At 41.3% G+C, this 14815-nt stretch overlaps 1 protein-coding gene across 3 annotated transcripts in view; it reads right to left on the reverse strand.

Annotated features, from left to right (window-relative positions):
* DCAF5 (DDB1 and CUL4 associated factor 5) overlaps positions 1 to 14815 on the reverse strand; it is a 191327-nt gene that overhangs the window by 143511 nt on the left and 33001 nt on the right. The window lies entirely within an intron of this gene.

Raw genomic sequence — 14815 nt, forward strand, 5'->3', positions numbered from 1 at the left:
TAAACTCAGGAGGTTGATTGGCTAAAGACAAAACGTGTCATCTTGCAGTAAGGGAATGTAAATGATTATGGCATTGAAGTAAATCTGAGGTTGATGCAGAAAGCTATCGTAAGCCAGACCACATGGTTACCACAGAGTTAACATGCAAGATACTGGTCAAGCAATGCAGGAGTTGAGAGCAAGTGTTAACACATGCAGTAAATATGGCCACATACCACATTAAAATGAATGGTAATGATGCCAATACCTATTTCCCCACAATACAAAGACAAAAAGTTGCACAGCACAATACATTTTTCACAAGGTCCAGGACAGTATAGAAGCCAACCTACCTGCTCCTGATAGCTTTTTGTATTGGTCCCTGGTGTCTAACAGCATCCCCTTGACCAGATAACAAAAAATTCCCTGGTGTCTATAGCATCCCATCTCTCCCCCAATATGACCAACCTTTCTCTCTCTCCTCCAATTCCCATGGGATGCACTGAGCAGGGTCAGTCTGCCAAATAAGGGATTTTTCTCCTTATGTGAGAATCTGGGCAAAAACAATCAAATAAGGGAAAAACTCGCTTGTTTGACATAGTGATCCCACTCAGTGCATCCTAGGATGCACTACATGGGGTCAGATGCCCCATTTGAAAGATGGCAGTGCCAAGGCAGGAGCGAGTGTTTCTATTCAAATGTTTTCTTCATTTTAGTGATAGGTATTTGTTTTCTTAATTTAATTTAAATGTACAGGCTGTTCCCAGGTTAAGAACGAGTTATGTTTTTAAAGTCGTTCTTAAGTCAGATTTGTATGTAACTCAGAACATTTAGATTTTAAGATTCTTGCTGCTTAACTCTGCTCCCAGCTGACAAAAGGGCCAACTATTCCTATCGGTGTTCCCTCTAAGGTACAGCATGTACAACCACACACTGTTCTTAATGTGGTTATGCATCATTCCTGAATCTGCTACAGGAGAAGTGTAGGAATCTATGCCACTGGAAATACTGCTCAGTGAAATCAAATGAAGCCGTGACTGCATTCTTAGGTATGAATCGTACTTAAGTCAGGCGTCTGTAACTCAGGGACTGCCTATATTGTCCTTTTATAAATAGATCAAACAACTGAATTTTGTTTTGGACTGGTTACTTAGCTACCTTGATAGTATGTTAGGATATGTTTGACTATAATTATGTGTTGCTGTGTTTTGTAAACTGATAACCTTTTTTTTTGGGGGGGGGGAGTGGGGAGGGGAGGGGAAATCAATGAGATTATATAGTCTTCAGAATTGGTGACACATGAAGGCAGTGCCAGCCCTTCCCAGAATTACTTAAGGCTCCTTTTACTAAAGTGCGCTAGCGTTTTTAGCGCACGCAGGAAATTACTGCATGCTACGCTTCTAGAACTAACAACAGTTCAATGCTGGCGTTAAGGCCTAGCGCACGAGGCAATGTAGCGCGTGCTATTCCGTGCATTAAAGCCCTAACGCGGCTTAGTAAAAGTTGCCCTTAATGATGGCAGCAAAAGAGGCCTCGAGACTACATTATATTAAAAATAATGAAATCACAAGCATTCATGTCATGTTTTACTGAAAAGGTTCAGTCTCCTTCCCCTGCCCTTCTCCCTATCTTCTACTACTACTATTAATTATTTCTATAGTGCTACCAGACGCACGCAGCACTGTACAGAGTCACAAAGTGTAAGAAAACAATCCCTGCTCAAAAGAGCTTACAATCTAAACAGGCAGGTCAGACAAACAGGATGTCATGGATACAGTTATTGGGAATCAGCTGGCTGGGTTGGAGGGCAGAGGAGTAGGGTTAAGGATTGAAAGCTATATCAAAAAGGTGGGTTTTCAGTCTGCTTTTAAACAAGGGAAGGGAAGGGGCTTGACGGACAAACTCGGGTAATTTATTCCAGGCATAGGGGGCAACTAGATGAAAGGAACGAAGTCTGGAATTGGCAGTGGAGGAGAAGGGTAACGTTAAGAGTGACTTTATCTGAGGAACGGAGTTCTCTGGGAGGTGGATAAGGAGAGAGAAGCAAGGAGAGATATTGAGGGGCAGCAGAATGAACACATTTGTAGGTCAGCAATAAGATCTTGAACTGTATGCAATAGCAGATAGGGAGCCAGTGAAGTGACTTAAGAAGAGGGGTCTTTGTTTAAAATACTTCATGGTTCGATAAGGCGGCGAAAGCTAGTTTAGGGATACGAGCCTTGAAAAAACCCTCTGGGTGAAACATGTCGGCATAAATGTCTCTACAAACTTACCACCTAAAGGCAAAAAGCTAAGTACCTTGGTTTAAAACAGTTGTTGACAAAATGTTTAAGAATTATTTAACTAAAAAAGGTTAGAGAAGTATGACCCGGTGAAGATATGGTGCGTGAAGCCGGATACAGTGAAACATTTTGAGTATCATGGTGGCACCTCTGAGGGTCGGTGAATATTGAAAGAGCTTGTGATAAGTGTGAGTCTATCGAAAGGGGTGTGGAGGAGATATCCTTTTCTCATTTTTATATGTATAATCCTGCTTGCAGAAAAGTCTATAATATAAAGCTATAGTGAAATTCTTCAAATTTAAGGAGCGGGGTGACTTGAGTGTAGCGAGGTTGGCAGAAGATGAGTCGCGCAGCAGAGTTTTGCACAGATTGCAAGGGGGAGGGTCGACACGGAGGGATACCAGTTAGGAATGGATTGCAGTAGAGCTTCAAGGGCTCGGGTAGTGTGACTTCTCTGTAAATCGCCTTGAGCCTGCATAGGTATGCATGAACCTCTCCTGCTGGCGTGGTTTTTCCGTTTGTGTGACAGTTTTGGATAAGTATTGTTTCTTTTGGACATGTTTTTCACTTTTTGGTATGGTTTTTGACTTTGTTTGTGATTTTGTGTGAGTTTTTTGAGGGGGTTTGGCTGGCAGGGTTTGTGTGGGGGTCACTCAGGTTGCTTGTGTTGAGTTTCATTTACTCACTTTGATTGTTGATTGGTTTGATTTCTGCACACACAGGGCGCTCGATGATGGTGTGCGGGTGGAGGCTTATGGCCTTGGCCCAGAAGTGAAGTGTCGGAGCTGTGCTCCTATCACTGAGGGTTCACACTGAGAGCGCCCTATAACATCATATAATGTGACATGTTCTTTGACATATTACACTATATTTGGTTTGCAAGTTGTGAGCCAAGTTAGGCACTTTGAGCTTCCCCCTCACAGACCTTGATGTGACTTGGTTGCCTTCCTTGTTTTTTCTAGTTTAGGTATGCATGACAGACAAATAGAAGATTAGATTAGATTATTTACTATATAAATACTTTTCTGTTTAACAGAACCACAGAATATCATATCCTTGGTGCACATATGATGAACCTAGTCAATGTAAAGGAGGTAATCCACAGAAATTAGTGAAAAAGGTAAGAGGATCAACCAGGATTATGCGGATTCCTGAAGATAAAAAATGGAGATAATATATTGCTACTTTTAGATCAGGATCATAACCATTTATTTTATTTATCCCAATACTTGCTAAGCCCGAAATGTGGTACAAAAGTTAAAAACTCATCCCAACTATTACATAAAACACACACACAAAAAATCATTAAAAAAACATAATACCCATAATACTTTATGGAAACTTTGTACCATTAAACACTATTTTGACTTCTCTTTTCGCCTGTTGGTTCAATCTTTGATCTTAAGTATCTTAGACTATTGCAATATTATATACTTGGGATCTTTTAAGAAAACCATCAAACGACTGAGAATCGTTCAGAATGCTGCAGTCCATCTCATCTACAGTCTCAAGAAATCAGACCATATAAGCCCATATTTCAAAAAACTACACTGGCTGCCCATGGAATCAAGGGCTATTTTTAAGTTTGCTTGCCTTTGCTTCAAAACCATAACAGGTTCATCCCCAATCTATCTATCTCATCATTTCGCATTTCCAGGCACAACTTGTACATGTAGTGCCTACTTGTTCACTTTCCCATCCTTGAAGGGCTGTATCTACAAGAGATTCCTTGATTGAACATTATCATTACAAGCAGGTAAATGGAATAAATGTTTAACCAACTTTATCTCAAACGCTCTTTCTTACCAAACTTTTAGGAAGTCAATCAAAACTTATCTCTGACAAATTTCTGCGACTCCATTTCTGCCATGATGTACTTCTAAAACACTTTCAGGAAAAATTTGATTAATCTTACCATGCTAATGTAATTTTGAAAGTTTTTTTGTAATATCACTATCTATATACAGTCTCTTCCTCTGTAAACCGCTCTGAACTGTTTGTGGTATTGAGGTATATAAAAATAAAGTTATTATTGTATCAGTGGTCCCTAACCCTGTCCTGGAGGACCACCAGGCCAATTGGATTTTCAGGATAGCCCTAATGAACATGCATGGAGCAGATTTGCATGCCTGTCACTTCCATTATATGCAATCTCTCTCATGCATATTCATTAGGGCTAGTCTGAAAACCTGATTGGCCTGGTGGTCCTCCAGGACAGGGTTGGGGACCACTGCCCTATATAACCTAATCCTAAACCAACAAATTTCTTTTCCTTTTTACATACCATACCTCAATATAATAAAATAATATAAATTGAAAAGTGCACACGTACATGACAAATGGAGCATTTCTTCTTTCTTCAATTTGGAAACTCATGTACTTCTGTGAGGGAACTGGGTGTGAAGACATCTGATAAACTGTTTTATTGGGGTTGCAGAGGCTGTGGAGTTCCTCTTTAAGTGGTTTTGTGTATATGTTTCCAATTCCAATGTGTTTGTGATGGGGGTAGCAATGTGAAGGGAAATACAAATGTGTTTGAGGGGTACATGGCAAAGTGGGGGGAGGCTTAAAAGCACGGAAGGGTGTGGGGATATATGTACTACCTTCAAATTATGCCAGCTTTGATCCTAATTATTTTACAGCCATCTGATCTAAAATTGTTTTTTTCTTCCTCTGTCCTCCACCCTATTGGCAACAAGTCTCCCTCTCTCACTGTCTATCTGTCTTGAGAGAGCCAGGCATCTCTCCCCCCCCTCCACTGTCATATCCAACATTTCTACCTCTCTTATCCCCCGGATCATGTGCAGCATTTTTCACCACTGCCTACCAGCCCCATGCCAATTTCTCTTTTTAGCACCCCTCTCCAGCACAATGCCACATCTCTCCCTCCATGTCCAACATTCCTCTCCCTTGCAATCCCCTTCAATCTATCCCTCTGTTCCCTCTCCACCACCATATCCAATATTTCTCCCTCTCATCCTTCTCTCCCCATGCATCTTTCTCTCTCTCTATGACCAATTTTCCTCTTTCTTCCTTTCCCCATGTGCTACCATTTTTCCCTCTAACTCACACACTCATCCCCAACAATTCTCCCTTTCTATTCCCTCCCTCCTATGTCTCGTTAGTGCCCCCTTCCTCCCTCCCCCTTCTGTGTCCCATGTTCATGCCCCCTCCCTTCCATCTGTGTCGAGTTCATACCCCCTGTCCCTTCCCTGAATGTAAGTAGCCGCCTGCCTGTAAAAGCCGCTGCTGCTTCCGGAGATCCCGCCTTCCTGCCTGTCTGCCTCCTGCTGCGGCCAAAGATCTCACCCGCCGGCCCCCCCAAGCCGACCCAGTTATTGTTCGAGCCGCACTCACTCCTTCAGTCTTCAGTGGCACTCCTTGCAGGGACGGCACAGGCAGCGATTCACATGCTGCACTTGGCTGACCCACAAGCCTTCCCTCTGATGTCAGCTACTTACATGCAGCATGGAAATCACTGCCTGCGCTGTTCCTGCAAGGAGTGCCGCTGAAGACTGAAGGAGCGAGTGCAGCTCGAACAAGAACTGGATCGGCATTAGGGGGGATGGGCGGGCAGGGAGGGAGGGATCCCCGGTCATGGCAAGGGGCGGGCAGGAAGGCAAGATCCCCGACCGGGCGGCTTCTATGGACAGTCGGGAATATCTTCCACAGCGGCCAGGCTGCCTACTCCCAACACGCGGTCCACATACCTCTATGGGTATGCGTACTGTGTGTTAAGAAACACTGCTCTGTTCTATAAAAGGCACTCAACTTGAAGAGTCGTTTATAGAATAGTACAGTGTTTAGTTTTTCTGCACCAATTTTTCAGTGCCATATAGAAATTGCATCCAATAGGCCAAACTCTATAAGTTGAATAAACTTTGTTTGTTACCTCTGGTTTTTCAGATTCTTGGTGCTGTTCTCTTTTGTTTTTTTCTACTGATGTTGAAGCACCTCCCTTTCCTTTTGTGTGTATGGAATGTAAAGAGCCAAAGTATGAAAGTTATCCAATCTACACACAGACAGCCTTTCATCAACACCATATCAAGACAAAAAATATATGAAAAATAAAACTGTCAAAATAAAGAGGGCAAAAATGACCGTTCTTTCTGGGCTTGTGAAAAGAACTTAACCTCCCAAAACAAAATCAGAAAAATGGTAGAATTTGAATTCAGCACTTCCAGCACCTTTGCAAAGAAATCAAACCTGAAAATCTCACACAATAGCAAAAACACACCCAAGAGAAATTAAACTATTGGAAAAATAATCAAAGACTACTCTAGATACACCTAATACAACACAAATCATAGAATACCTTCAGACACTTAAACTGAACCAAATAAACTTCACTAAACGATTTAGCCAAAAATCAATATACACAAAGGCAAGGCTAATTAACTCCATGAAGGCAATCTTTTAAATTGGTTTAAAAATCCTCAACTACATGTACTTAGCTCCAATTCTATACCAGTATTTTTGAATCTTTGCTTTGTGCCATTTGACAGTCCAATTCAATATATGGTATATCTGTGGGTAGGATTAAATAGAAAAGCTGTCCAAGTACGCTGATGACATCCTTTTATATTTGCAACATATTAGACAACATTCCGTTATAGAATACTGGTGTAAGTAGGCATTTCCATGCTTAAATTTAGTCGCCAAGTTACACTAGGTCAGGGGTCTGCAACCTTTAAGACATAAAGAGCCACTTGGACCCGTTTTCGAAAAGAAAAAAATACTTGGAGCCGCAAAACCATTATAAAACAAATCTAACACTGCATATATTGTTTCTTATCTTAATGCTATATACAGGATCACTAAATTGAAAATAAAATCATTTTTCCTACCTTTGCTATTTGGTGATTTCATGAGTCTCTGGTTGCACTTTCTTCTTCTGACTGTGCATCCAATCTTTCTTCCTTTCTTTCAGCCTCCTGTATGTTTCCTCTCCTCCAGACCTCATTCTCTCCCCCAACTTTTTCTTTCTGTCTCCCTGTTCCCCCTTCTTTCTGTCTCCGTGCCGTCCCCCAAGCCACTCGGTTTGCTGCCACCGCAATCGGGGAACAGCCCCCAAGCCACCGCCGTCCCAAGCTTTCCCTGCAGAAGTGTTGCGCTGACCAGCATTCCGCTCCCTGACGTCAATTCTGATGTAGGAGAGGAAGTTCCGGGCCAACAAGGCATTTCTCCTCATTCCATCCAGCCTGAGCCCCATCTCTCCTTGATCCAGCATTTCCCTTCTGTGTCTGTCAGAATTACCATTCCACCTATTTTCCAGCATCCCCCTTCTTTGTGTCCATCTCACCTATATCCCTATCTCACCACTTTTTCAGAATCTTCATTTGTCTCTGTCCTTGTCTTTACCCCATGTTCACCATTTACCCTTTCAATGTCATTATCTCCCCCCCACACTTTTTCAGCATTACTTCTGTCTCTATTTCACCTCCTCTTCATATCCCCTCTGTATCTCTATCCTTATTCAGTAGGTCCTGCTTACCCTTTCTCTTCTTTGTGTCACTATCTCCATTTTCAGCTTTCTCCCCCTTTTCCTTTGTTACTGCACCCTGTAGCTAGAATCTTACCACCCTCCCTCCACTCAGGCCCAGCCTAGTATGAAATATTTCCTTTTGTTTCCCTCCCCTCTCTCTTTCTCTCTCTCTTCTGCTCCCTCACCCACGAGTCCTGCATCTGGCCTTCTCCCTTCTACCTGCACCTGGCAACACCCCCCTGCTCCGCGGCTCTCTTCAGCAACTCGTCAGCAGCAGTGATCAAGACAAGCTGCCGACATCGAGGCCTTCCCTCTACGAGTCCCGCCTTTGTGGAAAAAGGAAGTTGAAACAAGCGGGACTCGCAGAGGGTAGGCCCCGACGTCAGAAGCTTGTGTCGATCGCTGCTGCTGAGTTGCCGAAGAGAGCCGCGGAGCAGGGGATGTGGCCGGAAGCAGGTAGAAGGGAGAGGGAGATAGGAAGGCTGTAGATCTCCGGAGCATGACACCGACCCCGGCCAGGATGATTTCTTTTTCAGGCGTGCATCTTACAAGTCCAGGTCGCGGCGGGAAATAGCCATGCTGAGCAGTGAGCTCAGCACTACACAGATGAAAGCCTTGCTTGCTGATTGGTCCGGCGGCACGGCGGGGCGGGGCCGCCGGACCAATCAGCAAGCAAGGCTTTCATCTGTGTGTGCTGAGCTCACTGCTCAGCATGGCTATTTCCCGCCGTGACGCCGGACTTGTAAGCTGCATTCCTGCGTGACACACTACCGGAGCCGCAGCAAAGGTGGAAAAGAGCCGCATGCGGCTCTGGAGCCGCGGGTTGCCGACCCCCGCACTAGGTCAATGGCAGTTGTAACTATCGGTGCCTAACTGTGCTTTGACGTGTACATATCTCTGAGATACGCCCATGACCTCCCCATACTCCGCCTATTTGCACTTCCTCACAATTATGAGCTAAGGGCTGGATTCTCTATATGGCACCAATATTGGCAGCCACCCACAAAGCAGCTGCTGATCGCATATCAATCACGTGATGGCACCATATAGAGAATCGTGCCTCCGGAAAAGGCAGGCGCCAGAAATGTAGGCCAGGGTTTTCCAGGCATACATTTCCAGCACCTATCTTTATTGTAAATCGTGCCTATGTGACTTCAAATTTGCAAAGGTACAATTTCTGAAGGCACATTTGAGTAATATATACATATTACTCAAATGTGCCTTCAGAAATTGTATCATCATTAGTCCATAATTTCATACCCTCAAGTGTTTAAAGTGGTTGCTTTGCCTTCATTAGTGAATAACTTTTCCAACTATATCTTTTATTAAAAAAAATACCCAAATATTACATTACATTACATTAGAGATTTCTATTCCGCCAATGCCTTGCGGTTCAAGGCGGATTACATCAAAGTTAACAAGAATTACATTAGAAGTTTGCAGGAACAGCATAAGCGATGTCATAATATTTACTTAAGTACCAAAGAGTTGTAGAGATCTTAAGGTGATAAGTATTGGGTAAATTAGAAGCATTTTAGACTATGTTGGGTAGATAGAAGAACATCAGAGAGTATTAAGGGTATAGAGAGGGCTGGGGGGGGTTGGGTATGGACTGGTCGTGCTAGATGGGTTTTATGTATTTTTTGAAGAGTATGGTTTTAATATCTTTCTTGAAGGTTTTGTAGCTTGTGGTCGATGATAACAGAGTGGTGATTTGTCTGTCCAGTTTAGCTGCTTTGGAGGCTATTAGGTTGTCATATAGTTTTTTTTCATACAAACTGACACTGCATATTTGCAGAACACTTATCTCTTATGTGGCCCTGATAGAAAATGAAATGAAATGCTCAAATACAGGAATGTACAAATCCAAGTAGCACTGACCTTACTGAACATGATTATATTCTCTGGTCACAACATTAATATATGGTCAGGTGTCAATAATAAACTATTCAAACTACTGTTTATGAGCTATACAGAGGCACAAGCCAGGGGTGTCAATTAGCTCCTCTTTTATTTAACATGGAAGGCCATACATATATTTTTTGAAAATCTCATACTTGGATGTCTAGGCCGATAAGACATACAAACCTTAGGATGCCTAACTTTATACCCCATTTTTTTACTGCAGAAACTTCCAAGTGGAAAACGTCCAAATTCAGACCATTTGGACCCGAGAGTGGTCATCATTGCAATGGACTGGCCACACAGACATGCCAACAGAGCAGTAGGACACCTTAGAAAGCAATACTGTGAACTTCACATAAAGGATGGCAAAAGTACATTTCATCATAACCCTCTTCTAAATTTATGGTGAGCCCTCCAAAACTATCCCAAAACCTACTATACCCACCTGTCTCCCACCCCAATAGCTCTTATGGCTGGAGGTGGCACCTATATAACAGTTAAGTAGGCTTTTGGTGGGCTCACACTTTCCACCATAAATGTTATGGTTAGAGTGGCTTATGGAGGGGGACAACAGAAGAAGGAAACAAGTTTTGAACATCAAAACACAGCAAAACCAAGAGGCTAGAGAGATGTCGAACACAGCCAAACAGTTACATTTATTGAAATTCAAATGAAAGTTTAGATTAAAAAATGAATAAAGTCATAGGTCATATGTAATCCAAATTAGGAATCCTAAAACAGTCCCAAAAGAGTGGCTTATGGGCCTGGGTTCTCCTCTCTATGGTTCACTAACCTTTCCACCAGGTTACTTAAGACATCTATGTGATGCTCTATTAGGTTTCCCCATACCAAGTGCTGCTGTTCCAGAGACAGGTATGTACTCTTTGATTCAGATTTTTTGGGGGTGGGAGGGAGGTCAGCGAGCAGTGAGGGAGTGTGCAGGGTGGGAATGGGGGAGTCATTCCTTAATGTATCCAGTGGTCATCTGGTTAGTTTGGGTACCTTTACGGCACTTAGATACTTCTAAAATAGGTCTAGCTCTGAACTCCAAGTTCTGTCCAGGTCGTCTTGGGAAAAGTTTGATAATTATCAGCATAAGACATCCAAGTTAAACAAGTCCAAAGCCCACCCATAACACACCACCTATAATTCTGGATGCACAGCAGATGAAACATCTCACTAGATGTCCAGGAAAACGGTTTCGATTATTGGGATGTCCAAGTGCTGACTTAGGAAGTTTTTTGAAGATTTTAGTTTTTTTTATTATGAGCCCCATAGCACTGGAATTCCTGCTTTGTGCCATTCGACAGTCCAATTCTATACATGGTATATCTGCAAGTAGGATTGAATATTCCGATGACATCTGAAGTTCGTCTCCCCACCGGTTAGAGAATGTAAATTTAAGAGACACCATCAACATCTTCTCTCTTATCAAGCAGCATTATGGGGCAAAGACCTGGAAAGATTACTTATGCATGCAAATAACTACGGGGAATTTAGGAAACACCTAAAAACATATCTGTTCTTGAAGTACCTAGGTAGTTGATCTGCACAATCTCTCCCACAACAACTGATCTCATAAACTGTTAGTTGCCAATCTCCAACTATGTAAGTTCTACTCAATTTGTAGCATTTTTTCTTTAATCATTGTAAACCGCATAGAACTTCACAGTCCTGCGGTATATAAGCTGTTATTATTATTATTTTATATTTGCAACAGCCTGCTGAAACATTGGCAGCACTTTTACATCTTTTAGAGAACTTTGGCAAATTATCAGGTTATAGTATCATTAGGACCAAGTCTGAACTTATGCCACTTAATATTCATTGTACCAAGGTCTCTGTCAGTGACTTTCCATTTCAATGGTATGTTCAAGGTATGAAATACCTAGGATTATTATTACCTGATTTAGAAAACAACATGGACGCTTTAAGAATTTTATGGATGTTTGGGAGCCATTGGCTAAATATTGTAAAGAGGAATAATTTTTCATTTTGTGGACATGTAAACATACACACCCTGGGGGGGGGGAATGGAAATGGAAATGGTATTGATATAGGAATTTATAAATAGTTTCATGAAGGTTTTGATTTATTTGTTTATTAACTGGGAGGGTGGGGAAAAATTTCTTTGTGCAGTAGTATTTGTAAGGTTTGTTGCGCTTATTATATAATGTACAAATATGTGAATCATTTATTGCGCATTTGTAGCTTGAAAATCAATAAAGATTTTTTTTTAAAGAAAACAATAGAGATTAACCAGAAAAGGATTTTGAATAAAGTTCATACTCTCGGTATACAATGGTCTCCCTTGTGTCATAGCTGGTTGGGGGGGAAGGAGGGGAACGGGACGACGACACTGGAGACTATAAAGATGGCTATTGCACCTCTTATATTTGGTGGATTTTTTGGCTTTACCTCTTATATTGTACAATTTATGTACGATTCCTATATTTTTTCTCAACCCAATTTTATAAAAGTATTGAACATCTTCTGCAGCCCTTTTCTTGGCAATATAAAAGACCAAGGATTGCACTTTGAACTTTATTGAAATTTAAAGAGACAGGAGGAATGAATTTTCCTCACTTTCTACAGTACCATCATGCTTTCATACTTCGTCAAGGTATCCTATGGAAATACATGCACTCAGTATGTCAGAAACCATCATGGCTATGTCTTAAAGAAACATTTGCGTGCCCCTATGCAACTTCAGTATTTAATTGGAAGTGTTTTACCCCCCAAAACCATTTGAATAACCCCTTACTTAAAGCAACAATGTTAGTATATGAACAACTGGATTAATATTAAATCTTCGACAGCCATCATTATGGTGAAACCCTATTTTTCGTATTGATGATCATCCTTTGGAATGGACAGTTTGGATGCAAAAGAATATCGGGACAGGAGACCATATTCTTAATGGAAACAAAGCATTTGCTGAACTCAGGCAGAAATATCGCCTCCCATTCTCTCGATGTTTCAAATGGCTGCAACTTCGTCATTTGATATTTGACTGGCAAAGGGTTCGCTAATAACTATATCTGGTATGGACACTTTTTGTTCAACTATCGCAGCAGAAAGATTCCCTGCCTCAATTTTCTATACATGTCTGCCTCATACTAGAATTTTGACCCAACAAACACTATAATCTATTTGGGAAACTGAAGTGCACCATACCATTTCAGAGGTACAATGGTCACACTTTTGGATTATGTCTGTTCAATGTTCTATTTCCACTTCCTTAAATCAGGGGTCCTTTTATCAAGCTGCGGTAGGGGTTTTAACGCGCATAATACCGCGCGTTAAACCGCCTGCCGCACTAGCCGCTAATGCCTGCATTGAGCAGGCGTTAGTTTTTAGCCGGCTGCAGGGGTTATCGCGTGATGAAATGTCTGACGCGCTAACCCTGCTAGCGCGGCTTGATAAAAGGACCCCTCAGTCTCTATATTGTGGCTCCAGTGAAACTAGACTGAAACTTATTACCACTAATCTATGTTGGTCTTGTGTTTCAACAGTGGGGACTTTATGACTGTATATATGTAAACTCCATCTGGCACCAAGTAGGCCAGTTGATATAAAAAAATTTTGATTTCACAGAACGTCTTTCCTATTACATTTTATTTGAACCTGCTGTTTTTCGGATACATGGGGCTGAGAAGCGAAGGAAACTGTAAAGAACTTTAGCTGCAATAGCTTTACAAGACATTTTAAAAAATTGGAAGTCACTCCAACACCTTAATATTCATTTTTGGTGGAGTTCTATATATGTCGCATATAAATATGAATCTATAGCTGCGGAGTGCTCTAATCGCTATCAACATTTTGTTGCCATGTGGTGTCTGTTTAGAATGTATATTGACAATCTCTCTTAAATCTGATTCTGTGTATAACTTTCTCTATTTTCACAGAAGGGAATGATGGGGGAGGGGGGTTTATTGTCTTGCTTATATATAACTGATGCTTGTTACATTTGACTATTTTTTCTGATAAAAATTAATAAATGTTTTCTTGAACTTAAAAAAAAGATATGGTCAGAAGGGTTAATTGAACCAATCTATAAACAGGGGCATATCACTTACCCAAATAGTAACAATAATAACTTTAGCAAACTGTTCTGTAGTGTGCTTAATAAATGTATAACAGCAAAGCCTGCACAGAGGTCTAACTGGGTTCCTTCAAAGCCCTGAACCAGGGACCATGTTTAACTTACAGACACTGATCAACATATGCATTAAAACAAAAACAAACAATTGCTAATACAGAATATTTGCACATTTTGGGATAAATACAGTAAATTTGTTAAAAAAAAATCAGTGCTCAACATTATTCTATAATGGACAATCAAAGTTGAATGCCAATTATAGAATAGCATTGAGTGCCAATTCCCGCACCCAAATTTGGGTACCAGGACTTACGCCTGCTGAAACCAGGTACAATTCCCAGCACCTAATTTGGGTGCACATCCCTGATATTCTAAAACACTGTGCATAAATTTCAGAAACACCCCTGACCCATTCATGTACCTCACATGGCCATGCCCCCTTTTGAGTTATGCACTATGGGATTTGCATGCATATGGTTATAAGAACATAAGAATTGCCATACTGGGACAGAACGAAGGTCCATCAAGCCCAGAAGCCAGTTTCCAACAGTGGCTGAGACAGGACCCGAATACCTAGCTAGATCCCAAGTAATAAAACAGATTTTATGCTACTTATCCTTGAAATAAGCAGTGGATTTCCCCAAGCCATCTCAATAATGGCCTATGGAATTCTCTTTCAGGAAATTATCCAAACCTTCTTTAAACCCTGCTAAGCTAAATGATTTCACCATATTCTCTGGCTATGAATTCCAGAATTTACTTAAACGTTGTGTGAAGAAATATTTTCTCTGGTCTGTTTTAAATCTACTACTTAGTAGCTTCATTGCATACCCCCTAGTCCTAGTATTTTTGGAAAGAGTAAACAAGTGATTCACATCTACTCTTTCCACTCTATCCAGTATTTTATAGACATCTTATCATATCATCCCTCAGCTGACTCTTCTTGAAGCTGAAAAGCCCTAGACACTTTAGCCTTTCCTAAAAGGGAAGTCATCCCATCTATCATTTTCGTCACCCTTCTTTGTACCTTTTCTAATGCCGCTACATCATTTTTGAGATATG

Source organism: Geotrypetes seraphini, chromosome 7, assembly GCF_902459505.1.
Source record: "Geotrypetes seraphini chromosome 7, aGeoSer1.1, whole genome shotgun sequence".
Taxonomy (NCBI): Eukaryota; Metazoa; Chordata; class Amphibia; order Gymnophiona; family Dermophiidae; genus Geotrypetes; species Geotrypetes seraphini.